Source organism: Schistocerca cancellata, chromosome 8 (assembly GCF_023864275.1).
Source record: "Schistocerca cancellata isolate TAMUIC-IGC-003103 chromosome 8, iqSchCanc2.1, whole genome shotgun sequence".
NCBI classification, from domain to species: Eukaryota; Metazoa; Arthropoda; class Insecta; order Orthoptera; family Acrididae; genus Schistocerca; species Schistocerca cancellata.
In genome coordinates this window covers 398,736,068-398,742,270 of record NC_064633.1, presented here as the reverse complement: position 1 = coordinate 398,742,270, position 6,203 = coordinate 398,736,068, and positions in this window count along the sequence as shown.

Here is a 6,203-nt window from a genome sequence, read left to right as displayed (position 1 = left end):
TTTGAAAAGAATAATCAGAGAATTACTCCTTGACATTACTGCATTTAAGCTTCATATTCATATGGAAATAATTGTTCCAATTGATCCCCAAAATCAACAACAGAGCACTTGTCAGAAAATAGTGAAATGGGACAAATCCCGACAGGTGTTTTTGGGTATATCCACACAGTTCCAGCAATATAATGACAGTTCTTTGGTGATAACCCCCTCAAAAGATGACATTCAACAAACACTGCCCGAGATTATCTCACCTGAAAATACAATTCTGCTGTCTAAAATGAAGATTTGGGAGAACTTTCGAGCAAAGCATTTGAATATGTGCTTCTGACAAACACCCAATAAAGAATGAATGGAAGGAGAATGCTTGGGAAAGAAAATCTTGCTACTAAGATGGAAAGACTTACCACAAAAAGAAAAAGAGTGTGACGTAGAAACAAATTGACATAAGCTGGATTTGTCATTGTTCCATCTTGGGTTTTCCACTGTTTGTAAATTTGTTTTCATTAGACGGACATAAAAAAAAGGAAGACAGATCAGCCCGGCAGATGATTATTCTTCATGCTCAGATTCAAATTTCTCGCATCATGATTGTAGCTTAGATATAGATATGGACTTACTATACGGCGAAAAAACATCCACAGAAGAAGATCCTGGGACTTCAAGATAGAATAAGAGGATCTAAAAAGTATACTATACTATTACTGGTAGCCTCTGTAATTGAACTCGTTTCAGGTTTCCCTACTAATTCTCCTTTCGTGAAGAAGAAAGTATTTTTAAGCACTGTTCAAATTTACGAGGTATTTCAGTTCAATATTATGTTGGATAACTTAGCTACAAATCATCAATGTCACAAAGAGTTATTTCAAGTGTTTTTGTTATGCAGTCATCCATTTTTATCCACATTTACCTCAATGTTTTAGCTAAATTTTAAATTTATCTATAATTAATAATCAAACAGAGCTGGAACTTGGATGAGATATACGTAACAACCCACCCCGGACTTCAGTTTGAAGTTGCGGGGAAAAACTACCCCTTATTGACAACAATATTAGAAAACTGAAAATTTCAGAGCATTAAGCCCACCTAGCCTACGTTTGACAAACATTGTACATCTGCACAGGTGTTTGGAAAATCCACAGAAAGCAGACAGTGAATTTGATTGTTTACAGGGGCCTTAACATAAGCCTCTGAAAACACTTATTCTCCCACCCCTCCATTACCAAATCAACTATACCTTCATGCCTCAGGATGTGTCCTATCAGTCAACCTCTAGTCAAATTGTCGTATAAAACTATTCTCCACAGCACAATTTAGTACCCATTCATTACATGTTCAATCTAATCCTCAGCATTCTCCTGTAACATATTTCAGATGCTTCTAATGTCCTTTTGTCTGTTGCGTTTATTGTCCAAGTTTAATTTCTGTATAACGATCCACTCCAAGCAAATGTCTTCTGAAAAGACTTTCTAAATACTTAAATTTCTATTCAATGTTGACATATGTGTATTCTTTCTACTGTCACTCATTTTATAGCACCCTCTACTTCATCTATCATCAGTTATTTTGCTGTCCAAATGGAATAGCTCTACTACTTTTAGTGTCTCATTTCCAAACCTAATTCTCTGGCCACAGTCAAATTTAAACAATGCAAAATCCAATAGGGAATAATGACATTATGAAAAGTATAGTTGCTACTCACCACATAGCAGGGATACTGAGTCGCTGATAGGCATAGCAAGAAGACTGTCAGCAAGTAAGCCTTCAGCCAAAAAAAAAGCCTTCATCAAAAATAGACAACATACATACATACATACATACAAACAATCATGCAAACGCCAGAGACTGTGGTCATGTTCTCTGTTTTTAATGAAGGCCTTTCTTGGTCGAAAGCTTACTTACCATCTAATTTAATATCATTCCAAGCATAATGCTCGTTTTTCTCTTGTTGATGTTCAACATACTACCCATTCCATGCAACTGTGCTTCCAAGTCCTTTTCTCCTTGAATTTTATGCTTGACAATTTCATAATTTTTACACATTAAAAATTGTCTCTAAATCTGTAAAAGTTGATTTCCATTTCCTCAACCTATCTTCTATAAGTCATAGGGGCAGTGTTCCTTTGCACATTCATACATTTTTCAAATCCTAATTGTTGTTCCCCTGGTCTGCTGCTGGCAGTTGTTCCATTTTTCTGTAAACAATTCATGTTAATACTTGGTAACCATGGTTCATGCAATGTTGGTTCAGTAATACTCACCCCTATCTATCAGCAGCTGTTTTCATTGCATTAAGATTATTGCTTCAAGTCCGAGTGTACATCTGTCTCATAATTCCAGACATGCCAGGTCATCCTGAAGATCTCAAAAATTCTGAAGGAATGTCATCTATTTCAGGTGCTTCTTTAACTGAAGTCTTTCAGAGCTTTATTAAATCATTTCATCCTGTGTGTGTGTGTGTGTGTGTGTGTGTGTGTGTGTGTGTGTGAGAGAGAGAGAGAGAGAGAGAGAGAGAGAGAGAGAGAATTCCTATGGGACCAAACTGCTAAGGTCATCGGTCCCTAGACTTACACACTACTTTAACTTACGCTGAAGACAACACACATTCCCATGCCCAAGGGAGGACTTGAACCTCCGGCAGTAATGGCCGCCCGATTCGTGACATGGCACCTCTAACTGCGTGGCCACTCCGTGCAGCTTTCCTCCCAAGTTTCTTTCCTCTACATACCTCCTCTATAAACACCTTTCACATTTCAACTCTCTCTTCTACACTGTTATGGCTTCCCAACTGGGCTAACTTAATATCCATAAAGCAGCTTCCCTTCTTTTCAAAGAGTTCTTTAATCTTCATGTATGCATTAGCTATATTTCTTACAGGTCATGCATGTTTTTGCAGTACTGCATTTCTCATCTAGCCATTTCTACAATGCAATTTTGCACTTTGTCAGTTTCACCATTTAGACATCTGTATTCCCATTTGTGGTTTTATCTGCTGCATTTTTATATTTTTTGCTTTCAGTTAAATTCAGTAATTTTGTGTGTAATCCAAGGACTCCTACCACAGCTTGTCTTTATGATCCTCTGCTGCTTGCACTATTTCATCTCTCAAAGGAACAATTTGTCTCCTAATGTACTACTTTCTCTCATTTATGTTAACTATTGTGTAATGCTGTCTTTGAAACTCTAAACAACGAACGGTTCCTTGAATTCATCTAAATCTTTTATATTTAAATTTCTTATCCTTCTACAATTTTTTCAATTTTAACCTGCACTTCACAACCAATAAGTTTTGATCAGAGTCAACATCAGCCACAGAAAATCTTTCCTAGCTTAATATCTGATTTTGAAAACTCTGTCCTACCAATATATCATCTATCAGAAGTTAAGACAAGAGTTAGCAACAATTAAACCTTTAACTGCTCTGAACGTGTTAACGCGAACGCCTTTGTACCTGTCCCTGTGCGCTCTGAACATGTTTACGCGCGCCACCAGTCCTTCTACCTGGTACTCTGAATGTGTCTTTACCAGACGGCTTCCCTTTTTATTCCTTCTCCCATTCCACGTTCTTCTACCAGTTTTACTTTTCTTCTATTTTCTATTATCAAATTTCAGTACACCCCCCCCCCCCCCCCACACACACACACACACACACACAGAATTTTCATCTCATTAAAAATAAATTCTTGTGTTGTCTCGTCTAAATTCCCCTTCCCCTCACCCCTCAATCCATCATCCTGTGCAAGTCTAGTAGGCAGATATACTTGTACTGCTGAGGGGGAGATCTTGGCTTTGTGTTTATCCTGGTGATCACAGCCCATTCCTATTTTCTTATTCATTAGCAGACCTACTCTTGTAATTCCATAAGGCACCAAATTTACCTCAGCTATTCACAATGACTCAGAACTACGTAAATTATGAATCCACAAAATTTTCAGCCACCCTCAAAGAGGAATAGATGATATATGAGTATGTGAGTGCACATGCATACATATCAGTGTGTCCATTTAAATGTACTACATTAGTAAACGAGCATGTTTAAAAGTAATGCCTCCGATTTCTTTATGTGAAAACTCTAAGAGCTTTCTAAATAAAACAAACGGTATTAACATTCTACATATTTATTCTTCATGTCTACATAAATCCAGCCTTCTGCCACAAGAGGGCTCTAAAATGTGGTGTGTCAGATGGGGTTGTGTAACATAGCTAAGTTTGTGTGACAAACTGCATACTGTAATTGAGTTTCAAATTCAAAGTGTTCACACATGGATCACCCTCTCCTTCAGCATGACAATGCCAGACTACACCCAAGTACTATGATTTCTGCAACAATCTGACACCTTGGGTTCACTATCATCGATCATCCTACTTACATTCCCAACTTGGTCCAATCTGATTTTTATCGGTTTCCAAAACGTAAAGACACCTTTGATAATGATGAAGCAATTCAATCAGAAATGAGATTGTGGCTCCATCAATGATGTAAAAAATTCTACAGGGATAATATCAACAAACTGGTGTCTCACTGGGAGAAATGTTTTCATCACCAGGGTGACTATACTGACAAATAAATATGTGAACATTTAAAATGCTTTAAGAGTTGTCACATAAAAATTTGGAGGCATGAAGCAATGATACTGATTTTTTTACTTGTTTCATTCCAATCATGATACAACTGAACATTGTCCCCTTCAAAGTGCTTACCTTGGGAAGCTCAATGCAGTAGAGATCGTTCTTCCACCCATCACAGCAGTGCTGGAACTCCAACACTGGAATAACCCACAGCCTGTTGGTTACAGACATTTCAATGTCATCCATGGCCCACAGCAATGTTCCTAAACGCACATTTTCAATCCCGGAAAGAGAAGAAAGCCAGAAGGACTCAAGTCAAGTGAATAAGGAGGCTGGAGCACAGAGAAACTTTCTTACTGCCCAAAAAATGGTTTATTGAAATTGTCACATGCATGACCCTTTTACTTAATCTTCCAAAATCCTCTCGATAAAAGTGTGACATTGCAGCACCTGTGCTATTTTTATTATGACATGCATGCATATCCAAAGAAACTTTGCATCACAATCAAATACACAGGCACTGAAATATCATATTTATCTGCTGATACCGAACAAGCGACTTTCAAGTACAATGTCTGACCTGTACAGAAATATATGTATAATGGATATACAAGTACAGGTCCTAGACAAATGGCCGACGACAAATGGAGGTTTGGGTAGGACCACGAGTCGTGCATGAGTGGCCAAGTGGTAAGATGACCGCTCGCGATAAGTGCAACAACCAGGTTCGGCACAAATTTTCATTGTCGCCATTCGATGCTGCAGGCTGATGGTAGTCCTTATTCGCAATGGCAAATTCATTTGATATGCCTCCATAAAAGTTTTTATTAACCCATTGGCCATGATGCACAAAATCTTTATAAATGTTTCCCTGGCTATCAAAAAAACAATCAGCATGCATTTGATCTTTGATTTGTTGGTCCTTGCTTTTTTGGCCTTGGAATGTGCAATTCCATGCTTTGGTGCTTGGTTTCCAGGTCATACTCAAGCACTTAAGTCTTGTCATTGATAATGACATTCCAGAAAATGGGATCCAGAAAGTTGTCACAATTGTCTTTCCTCATGTCCTGTCCTCCAGTGTGAAGTTTCTATGAAGCAATTTTGAGCAGATTTTTCTCATCCCCAATTCATGGTCAGTACTTGATGAATGGTGGTATGATTCAAATTCTGCTCTGCTCCATTCATTCTGACTGTCAACTGCTGATCTGCACACTCAAGATCCCGGAGTCTGTCACATCAATTCATGAAATCGACAGCCTTTCACCATGAATTTCATCTTTAATTGACTGTCTTCATTTTGCAAATGCCTTAAACCACCAAAACATCTGGGCCCTTGACAACATATGTCTCCTTAGGCCTGTCAAAGCTTTTGCAAATATTTCAGTTGCACTGTGTCCAAGTCTAAAACAAAACCTGATTGCATACTTTTGCTCAAAATTCATGTCACTTACTGCTAGAATGCAGAAGCATTTACTAAAAAAAAAAAGGTGCTATGGACAACCAACGTGACACTAGTGTTGTCCAACATGCACTGATTGTTTATCACCTTCTCCTGTCCTCCAAGTCTGGCACCACCAGTGCTGTCAGGTCAAACACTAGACTTTCACTCTCATCACTTTACTTACACACTTCATATA